Source organism: Cebus imitator, unplaced genomic scaffold (genome assembly GCF_001604975.1).
Source record: "Cebus imitator isolate Cc_AM_T3 unplaced genomic scaffold, Cebus_imitator-1.0 Scaffold196, whole genome shotgun sequence".
Lineage (NCBI taxonomy): Eukaryota > Metazoa > Chordata > Mammalia > Primates > Cebidae > Cebus > Cebus imitator.
In genome coordinates, this window is record NW_016107511.1 from 3670736 (window position 1) to 3687053 (window position 16318).

Here is a 16318-nt window from a genome sequence, read left to right on the forward strand (position 1 = left end):
CTACTCCATAGACGGAGCAGCCTGCATCTCTTCTTACATGCCTGTCTCCAGAACACTGGGTGCCTCCCAAGGCTCAGCCATGGGTCCTCTTCTCTTTCTGAAATCTTTCTCTTGCTCACATCTCAGGTACTCAACTAATCATTCTACAAAAAGACTCAACTCCCTATCCAACTCTGATCTCTACATCCCTGCCTCCTATCTCCAAAGCAATTCTTCTCCAACAATCTGCAGTGAAATTATTTTTCCCCTTATACTTTCATAAAATCTAATAAAAATAGATCACTGAAAAGAGAAAGACCCCAGAACTTAAAGTATAATAAAGAAAAAAAAGAGAGAGAGAAGGAAAAAAACACAAAAATACAAGCCCCAAATTTGTATTTGATTCAACATAAACATAATCAGGGCAAACTATAGCATGGAAATAAAGAAAAGTGGCTGGGTGTGGTGGCTCATGCCTGTAATTCTAGTACTTTGGGACGCGGAGGCTGGTGGATCACGAGGTCAGGAGATCCAGAACGTCACGGCCAACATGGTGAAACCTTGTCTCTACTAAAATACAAAAAATTAGCCGGGCAGGGTGGTGCATGCCTATAGTCCCAGCTAGTCGAGAGGCTGAGACAGGGGAATCGCTTGAACCTGGGAGGCAGAGGTTGCAGCGAGCCAAGATTGCGCCACTGCACGTCCGCTGATGACAGAGTGAGACTCCGTCTAAAAAAAAGAAATTAAATAATTAATATAAAAATTTCTAAATGAGTACCCTCTATTTCTGTACAAACCAATTAGCCTGTGGGTAGGCACTGATTGGTGGGCTACTCATCAAGGAGCACAGCTCTAGAGGCCTTGAGGGCACCCCACTGGTCTGCTACCATCCCCTCAAACACACACCAAAAGTTTTGCTTCACATTGACTCCTCTCTTCTTTGTAACTTGACCCAATCAATGATCAACTTTTAAATTCTACTGCTTTAAATTCTTTTATCCAGCCCTGCTCTGTATTGACTGCAACAACTGTGACCCAGCATCTGATACCACCCGCTTGAACTGTTACACAACCACCTTCCAAAGAAGTCTCCCTGTGTGGCCGGCAGTGCTATTTTTGAATACTTCCCGTTATTTCTACCCAGCCCCTCCCCACAAACATAGAAGGTTTCCTGAACCCCTGTAATTGGTTACTGACATGTGACTGCTCTAGTGCTGAGTTGTAAATGGAAGTGTGCGTGTCCCTTCCAGGCCTAGCACTTAATCGCTGGTGCATAACCCTCTAGAGTGCTCTTCTCCCTCTCTTAAGGCAAACAAAGTGTGACATGTTGGCTGCTCCAGCAGCCTGGATCTTGGAAGGACTGTGATGAGCAGAGTCCCTGGTTCAGCTGTGATGGGACTGCATGATCAAGAAACACACCTTCTTTTTTTTTTAGGCCACGAAGATTTTGGAGTTGTTTTTAATTACAGCTAACTTAATCGACTCTGACTGTTGCAAACAGGTTTATAAGGTTGGGGAAAATCCGTACTGAGACAATGGATCACTCAGCCAGGCTGGTTTACTTCCTGCAGGAAGGGTGCAACTCGCTGGCAGCCTTGCCACGAGAGCACACTTGAACAAAGGAGACAGGGACATTTTTAACTTTCATAATCTGACACAATCACCCTACTGTGGTATCCAGTTTCCATGCCAAAACAGGACCTCACATTCTATGCTTGACCTGATTGGCTAAAAACCTGAAAATGTCCTGAACAGATAAGGGGAAAAGAAGACAAGGAAGAAGAGGAAGTTAGTCAGGAGAACGTCAGGAGGGTTTCCAAATAAGGAATGGCATGCACCAGGGTTTGCAGCTTGCCCAGTCCTGTTCAGACATGCCAGAGCGAGTCAAGGTAGCTTATTTAAGATGTAGCTGATTTAGAGAATATTTATACATGGGTATATGTTGATGCTAACAGCAGATAATGACCATAGAGTGAGATTGTAACTCCCTATAATGTAGTCTAAGATATAAACTTTGAAGAACTTTCCCATCTCTCACACTGACTTATGTAATCTGTCCCAAGTCTCTCCTCTCTATAAAACCATACCACTAAGATTCCTGAAGCACTAATTTGATGTCATGTCCCTGCTTTTTAAAAAACAGCCCTGAATGAATTCCACGGTTTAAAGAAAAAAACGCAAACTCCTTTGTATGTAGAACTCTCATCAACCTATTTTTTCAACCTTATCCTATCAGACCAACCTCCCATTACCAGAATTTGCCAGGCTCATTTCCAGCCACCACCCCACTCCACCGCTCCCCCTTCCCCGCCCTCTATCCCCTCTGTGAAACTTTCTGTGACAGCGCTGTAACAGCTGATGCTTACTGAGTTCTTACTAAGTGCCAGGCTTTATGCTAGGCACTTCCATTTAGTCTTCACAGCAACTCTGACATGGGTACTACTATTATTAAACTCACTTTACAAATAAGGAAACTAAAACACAGGGATGATCCAGCTTGCTTAAGGTTACACTGCTCATAATTGCTAAAGCCAGATAGAAACCCAGCAGCCTTCTGAACCACTGCCCTCTACTGCTTCTAGGACATTCTCATCTCTCCTTTCTCTGAACTGCCATTATACTGTACTGAGGTTTCTGGCATGTGATCTTGTGTCCTGCATGGCTAGTCACTTTCATGTGTGCAGGCCTTATTTACTAAGCTAGGCTGTAAACTCCAGGGGTGCAGGGAGCCACTTTACCATTCTTCCTAACACTCAATAAGAAAACGCTCCCAAAAGAATCACTTCTGTGATAAGCACAGTTCTGCTGGAAGGGGTAGGCATTAATCATGTTTTTTATTTTCTGTATTTTATGATACTTTGACATCTCTGAGCCTTGCTAATCCTGGAGAAATTGCTCCTCCCAGGGCCAGCTAATTCCAAGAGACGGCAAAGAACTTGCCTGTGCACGTGCCTTTCACAGGCAAACCAACCAGTCCACAGGCCAGTCACCCGCAGCCACTTCCTTATCCAACTCTCACAGCCCAAGCAATACTGCCACTGCCTACATCGCTCACAGCCAGGCACTGCACAACCAGGGACCACCCCTAGAACCTTCCAAAATTATTCAAACTAGCTAATCCTTCATCTGCTCAGACTGCTTGCCTTGCCTTTCCCATGGAAACCCAATAAAGGCTCCTGCCCATGCTTCCCCCAACTCTTTCTGCCTCCCGACCAAACCCAGTGCTTCCTCATATCCCTGTGTGGCATGATGCACCCCCTCCTTTTGGGAACTATAATAATAAACTCTTCTTTCAAAAGCAGCTTGTTTCTGTGTCTGTCATCTTGCCAAAGCTGATTAAAACAAATCTGAGATACCTTTTAAAATAGGGAATCAACATATTTAGACGTCCTGGGCAATGCAAACTCCACCCCCGAGATGGAGAGGGCTCTTGTGGTTCTTTCCTGACTTCCTCAGTCTCCACTGGTAGTAGAAAGGAGGGTTTTCAGGGGGTAGAGGAACAGTCCATCCAATAGAATGGGTCTCGTGAGCTTCATGCCTAGTTTAACAGGGATAGACAACCGACTTGGCTTTCAGTTACACCTTAGTGGTTACTATTTAGCACTGGACTGGAAACTACAATTGTAAACACTCCAAATCTTCAAACTACCCTAATTTTTAACCAAATCTTTAAGCTATCCTTTTCTATTTTTCCATAAGGATTAGTAGGAAAATCCTTAACCCCAAAGGGTCTGAAGACAACCTCCACGACAACAAGGAAAGTTGGAAGCTAAGCAAAGCGTGGCCATGCTGCAGCCAGACTTGGGAAATACAGAATTCCAGGAGATGGGTAGGTAGAGGCAGGTCTGAGAGAAGAGGAAGCCAACATGAGCCCTGCAAGCTGCCTTCGGGAGGAGAGCAGGAAGAATCTGACCTGGATCTGAGACACAGTTTCAGTCATAAGTGGCCCAGGGAGTTTCCTGGCATTCTCTTAGACTGATCAGTATGAATTCATGCTTAATAGATACTTTCTGAATAGATACTTCAATCATACAAAACTGAGTGTAGTTTTATGATATTCATGGGGATTTAGTTACAGTTCCCTTTGTCCTTCTCATTAATTTAAAATATTTTTCTCTTGTCCTTTTCTATATCTCCCTTGAGACAAATACACAGCTTTTCTCCTGTAGCACACATGATACAAAACTGTTCACAGGCTGGGCGCGGTGGCTCACGCCTGTAACCCCAGCACTTTGGGAGGCCGAGGCGGGTGGATCACGAGGTCAAGAGATAGAGACCATTCTGGTCAACATGGTGAAACCCCGTCTCTACTAAATATACAAAAAATTAGCTGGGCATGGTGGCGCACACCTGTAGTCCCAGCTACTCAGGAGGCTGAGGCAAGAGAATTGCTTGAACTCAGGAGGCGGAGGTTGCGGTGAGCCGAGATCGTGCCATTGCACTCCAGCCTGGGTAACAAGAGAGAAACTCCGTCTCAAAAAAAAAAAAACCATTCACAGTGCCCTGATGTTCTAGTGTTCCTATGGAATATCTACACACTTAGCCATGCTCCTCTGAAAGCCATCAGAGAACTCCCACTACACACACACTTCCTGCCAGAGGCTCAGGAACAAGGCAGTGACATAGTCAGACAGTGGAAGGCCAGAAGAATCCCAATCACCAAAAACTTCCCCAGGTGTTGTCCTGAGCAGGCAACAGGAACCTAGAATGCCTTAGAGAAACTAGGTGAACCAGAGTCTTTCTCCTTTGGGAATCCAATGAATTCGGAACTCCTCTATTCAGAAACCTTCGAGAAGGCCCTTGACTTTTAGACACTCGTATTAACAACAAGTAGGAGCTGCATCAAACATCTATTGGGTGCTTGCTATGAGGCAGGCTAGGTACGTTAAGTACACTACTGCATTAAATCCTCACTACCCAATGAGGTAGGTACTATTATCTCCATTTTACAGATGAGTAAATTGAGGCCCAGAGAAGTTAAGATATTTTGCTGAGTTCACAAAGGTATGAGACGCCAGAGGTGACATTTAAATTCACCTCGTTTGGCTCCAGACCCTGAAATCTCAGCACTACACTCTACTGCCTGAAGCCTAGTCCAAGCCTAGATCAAAAATGGCCATTTAAAGCACAGAGCAGTATATTCCATCTTAAACCCATAAGCTGAACGAGACAGGCAACACTGAAACAGGCCAGGAACTCCCTAGAGCCCCAACTGAATATGGATATCCAGCACAACCAGAGACTTCCCCCTCACTCTTAAACACACCACATCTCGTCACTTATTGGCAAGGCAAGTTATACTATATTGCAGGTCCTGTATTTTAAGGGATGACTAAACTGTACACAGTATATCCAATGGAAGGTATATTTTAATCCTGATCTATAAAACTTCGCTATATAAAATTCTATAATATCATACAGCATTTTACACATTTATACACTGTTGTTAAGGCTAAAATCATACATTAACGCTGATGCAATAATGTAACGTTCTATATATCCGAACAGGCAAAATATAATCCAGAAACCATTCTTACCATCAGACACTGGACGAGATATTCTAGAAAGTGTAAGATGGTGGAAAGGTATATAAGAATGAAAAATTGGGCTGCGCACAGTGGCTCACACCTGTAATTCCAGCACTTTGGGAGGCCAAGGCCAGAGAATTGCTTGAGACCAGGAATTTAAAACCAGCCTAGTCAATATAGCATGATTGCAACTCTACAAAAGAAAAATTTTTTAATTAACAGGGTATGGTGGCATGTGCTTGTACTCCCAGCTACTCAGGAGGCTGAGGCAAAGGATCACTTGAGCCCAGGAGTTTGAGCCTGAACTCCGGGCAGCAGAGCAAGACTCTGTGTTTAAAAAAAAAAGAAGAAGAATAAAGAAACATTAGGAAAAAACTCCATGTTTTAGGCCTACTTATAACCCAACAAATTACCAGCCTTGTTGACATCTTCTTTCGCTCCAATTCCTCCCACTACCCAAAGGAAGAATAAGATTTCTCCAGACAAGCTCTGAATGACTGGGAGGGCTGTCACTGCCCCAGTATTCTCTTCGACAACTGAAAAACCTCTGTTCTTCCACCAAATTCTTACATGACACAGTTTCTACAACCTTCATAATCCTAGTCACATGCAAGTTCAGTTACTGTCCCCACTGCAGAATGGTGGGCCCAGGTTTTGAGTACCACGGTTGAAATAAGGTATGAGGAAAGCAGATATGAAAGGAGGGACCTTAATTCCATGAAATGCTTTGCACACTATGGGCCCAAGATTAGTGCTATTAAACACCTGTATGGATATCATTCAATTAATGTAGCCTTTAAAAATAAAACGAATTGGTTTAATATTTAAAGATGAAGGTTGCATCAGACCACCTAGTGATTTTTGTCATGCTGGGATAAAAATTCATAAAACAATTTAAATGCTATTAGAACTAATATAATTTATTACTGTCCATAAATATTTATATACTGGAAACAGGATCTAGATTAATAGAGTTAGGTTACAGGGTTCAGTAGGGTAAAACTGAAGAGACTGGAAAAGAAAATACAGACAAAAATATCAGCTTTTTCAGTAAGAGTTACTCCTCCAGAAACACTGAAAAATACTATTTTAAACAGAAACTATTTTTGAAATTTAGTCCTTAAAGAAGTCATGTAAGATTTCCTTTTTCAATATCAAATGTTCTGCTATGGAGAAAAATAGCTGCTCTAGCTCTTAGAAGAATATATTTCATTAGCCCAAAGAAATTACAGCTACAGATTCCTCAAATCCATGATCAGAAGGGACTCTAAATCCAGTCTCCATGTCCTATAGGAATCCCCTCTAAGACACCCTACAGAATTATCCAGTGACTATTTGAAAAACCCAAGAGATAGTTAATATTGTTTTAAAAAACACATGCACAGCAAAACCACCAAATGGCTATCAATGGATGAATGGATCAACAAAATATAGTCCATCCACACAGTGGAATTTTATTCAGCCAAAAAAAAAAAAAGAAATGAAGTACTGTTGTACTGACACATGCCACAACATGGATGAGCCTTGAGAACACTGTGAAACGTGCAAGATATGAAAGGCCACATACTGTAGGACTACATTTACATGATTTACATTAAGGAATGACTAATGTCACTCCGGAAATGTCCAGAACAGGCAAATCCACAGGGAGGGAAAGTAGTTGCCAGGGAATGGGGTAAAGGGAGAAAGACGAGTCACTGCCAATCAGTACAGAGATTCCTTTAAGAATGACGGAAATATCCTAAAATTATACAGTGGTGATGGTTGCACTATTTTGTAAATATACTAAAAACCAATCAATCATATCCTTTTAAAGAGTGAACTTTATGGCATGTGAATTACATCTCAATAAAGCTGTTACTTTAAAATCACTCTCCTTCAAAATTTAGCACAGTGTTTCTCAAAGTATAGTCGGAGAACCACAAGCCCAATCAACAACACTGGGGGTGGGAAGGGGGCTGGTGTGAGCGGTGCCTGTTAAAAATGCAGATTCCTGGACATGCAAGGATAGCAGCCAATAATCTACATTTTACACAGGATATCAAGATAATTTTTATGCATCTAGTGTTTCTGAACCAATGAGCTACTTAAACCAGCTCTTACCATCACAAAGCCGTGAAAACAAGATTTCACTAGTCAATGCATATATAAATATTAATACAATCAAGGAATAAATATTTAAAAATGAAAAAGCAAGCAAGGTAAAAAGTTCTCTTGTATTATAATCTGTCAGAATTTAGATTCCAGGGTGAATTGTAGCCATGAATGGGGGTATTCTCTACCCATAAGAACAATGCTGCATGTTACTGGTATCTATAAGTGAAGCAGTCTTTTCTGTCCTTCAGTGTGAAACAGCTTTCTCTATAGGAGGAATGCCAGCCTTATATAAACATTAAAAGATGTTCTAACACATAACAAAGTTTTCACTCATTCTTTCTCAGTATTTTGACCTTGCCACTACAATTAGGTTGAGTGGTTCTCAAACGTGAGTGCACACTTAGAATTGCCTAAAGATCTTATAAACACACATACTACCAGGCTCTAAGAATTTGCATTTCCAACAAGTTCCAATGTTAATACTGCTGGTCCAGAGACCAAACTTTGAGAACTGGTTTAATCTTAACTCTGGTCTCCTCCCAACCAGTACTATTTAAAATCCATTGCAAAGTTCAGTGATGCTAAAAATGGCTGCATCTGGCCAATCCTCTAACCATTTACTGCAGGGCTTCCTGTGTAGGACTCTTGCTGCTCAGTATGTTGAGGAAATTCTCATTATTGAAAACTTGTATATGGCTAATAAGCAGGCCCTTTGACGGCAACTCCAAGTAGAAGCACCCTTCTTTATCCCTCCCCCAATTCCTGGCCTCTGTCTGACCTTACAACCCCCACTTCCTACACTGTGCTGACTATTTTTCTGTCCTGTTCTGTAGGAAACTATACTTCCTACAACAGGAAAACTGTAGGAAGGGCAAGAGGTACCTCTGTTCCTGTCTTAGACAACTATACTTCCTTCAGTCAGAAAGCAAAACAAGCCCCTCCACCCCAGGATTTATTTGGTGATCATGTCACAGGGCTACAGCTGTGCAGATGAATTCAGCAGGGAGCACTGTATCTAGGGGCGAAATAAGGTCAAGTATAAACTCAAAGGATTGCCAAGGCCAGTAAATAAATCAGTCCATAAAAATAAACAAACAAGAGGCATTCGGATCTCAATATTTCCATTCTAGTTCTTTGTGGGGATAAATATAGAACACACATTAAATATAGAACACAGATTTCTCAATTCAGAGGTAGATCCAGAATTTACATACTGCAAATGGGTGCCCTGTTCTCTCTAAATGGCTTTTGAATCCACCTCATAAAGGTTTAAAATATACTCCCAGCACCAGATTCTACATAATAAACTGAACATGTATTCAGTTCATCCTTCCCAAGACAAGAGATTTCAACAAATTCCTGGAAATTGAAAAGCACTTGGGATTAAAGTAAGAAAATGCATTTGGTATAGCTTTAATATCTTTAGATCTTCAGGTGCTCAATCATCTTTTAAATTTAAATAGGCAACTGACACTTAATTTGGAGGTCATGTTGAAATGAATTAAGAAGCTTTAAAAGTAAGGTTCAACAGTTTATTTTGCTTTGAGATTTCATTTCTTATAAAGGCTAAGATATACATGCTGAAGAAAAAAGTGTAAAACTGGAAAACAAATACAGAACTATACCAACAGAAGGAACACAAGGACATGTTTAAAGTGTTTGCCATAAGCTGGTTAAATGTTGCAAATACTACATAACATTAAAATTTGCCATGCAGTATAAAAAATATGACTTTCTAAAACCATTGTAAGAAAATGACTAGGCCAGGTGCAGTGGCTCACACCTGTAAATCCCCGCACTTTGAAGATCGAGGCAGGTGGATTGCTGGATCCCAGGAGTTCAAGATCAGCCTGTGCAACACCGGGAAATGACATCTCTACAGAAAATACAAAAAAATCAGCTGGGCATGGTGGTACGCACCTGCAGTCCCAGCTTCCTAGGAGGCTGAGGCAGCTGGATCGCTTGAGCCTGTGATATTGAGCTTGCTCTGAGTTGTGATCACGCCACTGCACTCCAGCCTGTGCAACAGAGTGAGACACTGTCTCAAAAAAATAAAAAAGAAAATGACTAAACACAGCATATACGGTAACCATATTTCCAGAACCTGAAATACTCTCTTATTAGAAAAGGTGTTATGCTACATTCCAAAACAAAAAGATTTGTTACAAACAATAGTCAAAGTCCTTGGGCAACCATTTCCTCAAACGTGACCACTGAAGGATCTTGATTTGGCCAAGATTGCAGACAACACAGAGACCATTGCAGAGAGCAAGCACACAGACAGTTCTGTGCTATGTGCCACTGGACAGCAACTGCTAATGTAACGCTGCTGCTTTTAAAAGTGTAAGTTCTTTGACAAGACATAGTCTTCTGTCATGCTTTTGAATTTATCGTCTGTATTTAGTATAAACGTCCGTTTTCATGGTCTGGAAAGAACAACCCATTTCTCCTTTGATGAGCCAGATCCTAAACACCAAAACAAATCAGGTTTGTACGAAATCCTGGTCATCACTCTTTATTGAGGTAGTATCTTTTTCTCAGAAATCCTCATATTTAAGTATGTGAATAAGGTAATAAAATGTCATTATTAAACACCAATAGAGAATGTACTTCCTATCACAGGAAATTCCTTGATAGAAGCTACTTCTTATAAACTACCAAATAGATCAGATTCATGAAAAATCTGTATGAGAATCAAGTTAAAACTCCAAGGCTTTTAATGCCACCTACTTACTTTCTATTTTTCGGTGACAAGACTAATGATATAATAACAAAACCTGTATCAGCTTATAACTGTGAATAAAAGTTTTGTGTTTTTGATGCTTTGTAAAAGAGATAGGAGTTAGCACCCATTCTTTCTTGATGAATAATGTAGGTTAAGCTCATGAAGATAAGGTGAAAAAACAAGTTCACTGGAAGCATGGATTATCAAACAAGGGAAATTTTTTTTTTTTTTTTTTTTTCCCCAGACACAGTCTTGCTCTGTCGCCATGCAGCAGGCTGGAGTGCAGTGGCACAATCTCGGCTCACTGCAATCCCCACCTACAAGGGAGAATATTAAAAGGCATATTCTAGAAGTTGCTTACATCTTCTTTACTGAGTCCACTGTAATTAGTTCCCAATTAACATTGTACATATGTATATGTTTTAAACAAATATGGAACAATAAAAAGCAAAAGAGAACAGGCTGGGTGCGGTGGCTCATGCCTGTAATCCTAACACCTTGGGAGGGCTAGGCAGGTGGATCACTTGAGGTCAGGAGTTTGAAACCAGCCTGGCCAACGTGGTAAAACCCTGTCTCCACTAAGAATATTTTTAAAAATTAGCCAGGCATGGTGGCGGGTGCCTGTAATCCCAGCTGCTTGGGAGGCTGAGGCAGGAGAATCGCTAGAGCCAGAGAGGCAGAGGTTTCAGTGGGCCGAGATCATGCCATTGCACTCCAGCCTGGGTAACTACGTCTCAAAAAAAAATGAAAAAGAAAAAGTGAACAGACTAGGGAAAAAAGGCAGGGAGGGGAGAACCTTCTAAGAGTTTTAAGATTTAAGGATATGTTGACATTTCTTCTGCCAACGAGAGACTTTATAATCAGATTCCCAAATGCAAAAGAACTGCTCTAAAAGTACATTACATAACACAGAAACCACGGCTTTTGGAGCTCTAGGAAAAAGATACAAAATCAAATCAAGAGAATATTGAAGAACTATTCACCTAAAAAGTACCATAAAAAAACAAGCTGGCCCAGCACTTTGGGAGGCCAAGGCGGGCAGATCAATAGGTCAAGGGATCGAGGCCATCCTGGCCAACATGGTGAAACCCCCATCTCTACTAAAAATACAAAAAAATTAGCTGGGCATGGTGGCGCATGCCTGCAGTCCCAGCTACTCGGGAGGCTGAAGCAGGAGAATTGCTTGAACCCAGGAGGCGGAGGTTGCAGTGAGCCGAGGTCACACCACTGCACTCCAGCCTGGCGCCTGGTGACGGAGCGAGACTCTTGTCTCAAAAAAAAAAAAAAAGCTGGATAAGTCTCTTGATAAAACACTACAAGAGAGAAGTAAAAGTTTGGATCATGCTAGAAAACAGCCAGCTGAGAAGCACTTAATGCGAGGAGTGAGGAAACAGGCAACCAGAAAGCCTTAGTCCTGGTGTCATTTCAGAAACTCTGAAGCTGTCCCAAAACTGCTTTTCCAGCTTGCTCCCTAAACACAGATGGGTACGTTGTCTCCATTTCCCCACTCTCAAAATGACCTCACAATGATCAGCACTAACAGCCTTCGCCTTCACTGCACTTAGCAAACTAATGGGTTTTTTCTTTAACATTACAAGACACGCTTTACCTAGTATATAAATTTCTCCGTAGACATAAAATAGTACATTTCAAATATTAACCAGTAGGAATTATGACCAACGACTCAGCTATGTCCTAGTTCTTCATAACCACTATGATGACTACCACACAACCCTGAGAAAACATGCATCAAAAACTAAGATTGAAAACTAGTTTCTGAATATGTCTGAGTTATGCCTCTTATTTAGGCAACTATTTCATCCTTTTTGCTGTTTTTTAAGACAATTTTCCTTGTAGAAAAAGTTTTTCTTTCTCATTCTGTCCAAAGATAGAAACAGCCTTTGTCATTTGGTATAAATCTCAATATAAAATAGAGGTTTATTCTCAAATAGCATGTAAGTTAAATGCATTATGAGTCAAGAAATAAAAAACATCAGTTTTCAAAAGAATTACTCAACATAATTAATGGATGTCAGACTGAACAACGGTCACTAAGCCTAGTAGTGGAAGTAAACACTACTGTTATGAAACAGGCCTAGATGTTGTTTTTCTTGACTCTCAAAGAAATGTATAATGATCTTTGATATTAATCTGTTTACGAAATTTATAATAGAAAGAAGACCAATGGTCCATTCTTGACATTTTTCACGATGTGGAAGAGCTCCACCTCTGACATAATTTCGGTAGTCTAACCTCTGAGCACAGGCTCCCAGGCCTCCTACTCTTCCTCTGGCTTACTTGCCTGTTCTTCTTTCTTCTTTCATTGAGACTCCAGTCCCTCAGCTTTAACATTTTCTCCAATCCATCGGCTTCCTCTGACTCTACGGCAGTAGTTCTCAAATGGGGCTGATTTTGCCCCTCAGAAGATATTTGGCGACATTTGGGACACTGTTGATGATCACACTGGAGAGGGCTGTTACAGGCATCTAATAGGCACAGGCCAGAGATACTGCTAACATCCCACAATGCACAGTACAGCCCCCACAGCAGAGAATTACACACGTTTCAGAAGTGGAGACTCCCTGCTCTATGGTCTTCTCTTTTTAAAAAAAAAAAAAAATTGAGAAACAGTGTTTCCTCATTGCTGTGTCTTCCAGGCTGGAGTGCAGTGGTGCCATTTCAATTCACTGTAGCCTCGACCTGCCAGGCTCAAGCGATCCTCCAATATCGGCCTCCCCCAAGTAGCTGAGACTACAGGCGTATACCATCACATCTGGCTAATTTTTGTATTTTTTGTAGAGACAGGATTTCACCATGTTGCACAAGCTGGTCTTGAACTCCTGGGCTCAAGGCATCCTCCTGCCTTGGCCTCCCAAGGTGCTGGGATGAGTGAACCACAGTGCCTGGCCTCTATGCCCTTCTTTAGAATAACATGGTTCATTTCTTCAAACACTCTTGGAACATTTTAGCCTCATGTCTCTTGCTCTTTCATCCTTCTAACACACCTTTTATAAAACCAAACCTTTAGTAAATGGAATCATCTACCTCTTCTACTTCTAAACTACTAAGCTCAACAAAAGCTGAATAAATAAATAGCACACTCACAAGACTATCTGACTCTACATATTCATAGATTCCAACGTTGGTAGGTCCCCAACATTCCTAGACAGGCAACCCTTCATGTTTCTCGCGATTCTCCCCTTCAAGCCCTGTCCTTTTCCCTCAGTGATTATTCTACCACTTTACTCAATCTCTATCCCAACAAATTAATACAGTATCAGCAAATTCACCTGCTGCACTAAAAAGTTTTTGCTCCATCAGAGAAGAACTTCCACATGTCTTCCCCATCCCACACGCTCACTCATATCTGTGCCTACCCTTCTCCCCATCCCTCCCAAGAGAGTAGAAAAAGTGTCCCTCGCATCCTGCATAGCCTGAAGGTGGCCTGTGTTCTGGAGATCATCTTTTGGTGGCCTCTGGGACCTTGCTTCATCAACCTCCAGCTCCCTAAATCCTCAACCTCAGCATCTTCCTGTTTCCAAGACCTTTCCACCTCAGAAACATGAATGTTCCAGTCTCTTCTTACGGGAAAAACCCACAAATGAACAAACCCTTCCTTATATCCCCATCTCCCTCTAATTCTTCTTTCTCTCCTCACAGCCAAATTCCTTAAAAGAACTGTCCTCGGCCAGGCATGGTGGCTGATGCCAGTAATCACAGCACTTTGGGAGGCCAAGGCAGGTGGATCACCTGAGGTCAGAAGATCAAGACCAGCCTGCCCAACAAGGTGAAACCCTGTCTCTACTAAAAATACAAAAATTAGCTGGGAGTGGTGGCAGGCGCTTGTAGTCCTGGCCACTCACCAGGCTGAGGCAGGAGAATTGCTTAAAGCCAGGAGGCGGAGGTTGCCATGAGCCGAGACCACGCCACTGCACTCCAGCCTGGGCGACTGGGCGAGACTCCTTCTCAAAAAAAGCTTAAAGAACTGTCCTCATTCCCTATCCCCCTTACTCTACCCGTTTCAGGCCACCGTTCACTGCTTACATCCATACCATGCCACTAAAACTCCGCTGTGGAGGCAGATGAATTCCTAGTTACCAAGCGCAGTAGGTTCTTCCAGCTCTTAATTTTGCAGCATTAATACAAATAAAAAGGCCCTCCTTAAAATTTCTCCTTTAGTATTTGTGATACCATTCTTTCCTCTCTATCTTGCTTGCTAGGTGCATCCTATAGCTTTAGCTTCGACGCTTCTCACTTGACTGTGCAAACCATTCTCTAGTCCCTTCAAATCCGTATCTCTAGCTGTGATCCTTTAACTAAGTTTTCCTAGTGAATGACACCACCATCTAACCAGTTGCCCAAGCCAGACTCCTGGGATTATCCTAGATTTTGTAATCTCACCCATATATAATCAATTTCAAAATCAATTTAAGTGTCTCTGCTGTCTGTCATATGAGTATATCCTCTCTGCAGCCTTTCTAATTTGGGGCATTATCTCTCATCCAAAACATAAGAAGAATGGTAATTAAACACATATAAGCAAAAAACCTGGAGGCCTCGCTTATAAATAAGGATGCTACATAAATACAAAGAGATGTGATTTGAAGGAACACAGAACATTGTTCTTTTTTTTAAAGGGTTCTATGGATACCCCATTTGTCCTGATGTGACTATTACACATCAAATGCTTGTAACAAAAATATCTCCTGTGTCTCATAAATATATACCCTACTACCTACTCACAAAAACGAAATATTAAAAATTAAACCCTGTAAATAATGGATTCTAATACTATGTGAATACAGTCAAATAATTTAATCATCCCAGGCTTCAGACTCCCAGCTGATCAATGAAGAGTAAAAAACCTCTTTGAGCCTTTAACATTCATTCTATAACTCTGCTTCTACCAGGCATTACCGACAGTTCACGCCTCCAAATACACACTATACTTGCTACATACACAAGATATTACTGGTGCCAACGAAAAACAAAACAAAACAGGCTGATGTGTCTCTACTGATGCCAAAATATATCAAGCACATCCTGATTTCCATCACTTTCTAAAACTAAACCTTCAGTTACAAGTGTCAAATAAGGCCAGGCACAGGGAGGCTCACACCTGTAATCCCAGCACTTTGGGAGGCCAAGGCGGGTGGATCACCTGAGGTCAGGAGTTTGATACCAGCCTGACCAACATGGAGAAACCCCATCTCTACTAAAAATACAAAATTAGCCAAGCATGGTGACGCATGCCTGTAGTCCCAGCTGCTCAGGAGGCTGAGGCAGGAGAATTGCTTGAACCCAGGAGGCAGCAGTTGCGGAGAGCAGAGATTGCGCCATTGCACTCCAGCCTGGGCAACAAGAGCAAAACTCTGTCTCAAAAAAGAAAAAAAAATGTCAAATAAATAAAATGTATGCAAATGAAAAAGCCAAGGAAAACAAAAATCATAATGGAATTGGCTATTTATATAAAAATGCTATTTCAAAATAATTTCTTCAGGAAACAAATAACACTGAGTGATGAGTTAACAGCAAAATGAGTGCACTATAAACCACTGTAACAGTCAATAACAATATGAGCAAAAAGCTCTTCCTACCTGTAGAACAGTAGAGTGAGAACTGTACAATATCCAAAGTCAAACACCAGAACCATTTACATGCAATATGAGATCACACACAGTTTCAGGATCTGCTTTTCAAAGACAAGGCTCTCAGAGAAGAGTAAGAACTAGGCTGTGGCCAGGCGCAGTGGCTCACGCCTGTAATCCTAGTACTTTGGAGGCCAAGGCGGGCAAATCACCTGTGGTTGGGAATTCAAGACCAGCCTGACTAACATGGAGAAACTCCAACTCTACTAAAAAATACAAAATTAGCCGGGCATGGTGGTGCATGCCTGTAATCCCAGCTACTCAGGAGGCTGAGGCAGAAGAATCGCTTGAACCCAGTAGGAGGAGGTTGCGGTGAGCCGAGATGGAGCTATTGCACTCCA

General features: G+C 41.7%; 1 protein-coding gene across 15 annotated transcripts in view; it reads right to left on the reverse strand.

Moving 5' to 3' along the window:
- AOPEP (aminopeptidase O (putative)) overlaps positions 1-16318 on the reverse strand; it is a 379056-nt gene that overhangs the window by 358066 nt on the left and 4672 nt on the right. Inside the window, exon 1 of one of the 15 annotated variants that reach the window (XM_037745249.1) lies at positions 9525-9637. The exons of the other annotated variants lie outside the window; for them this stretch is intronic. The gene's annotated coding sequence lies outside the window, so the exon portion shown is untranslated. Of the gene's footprint in view, positions 1-9524; positions 9638-16318 lie in introns of those variants that run through there. 15 annotated transcript variants of the gene reach the window in all.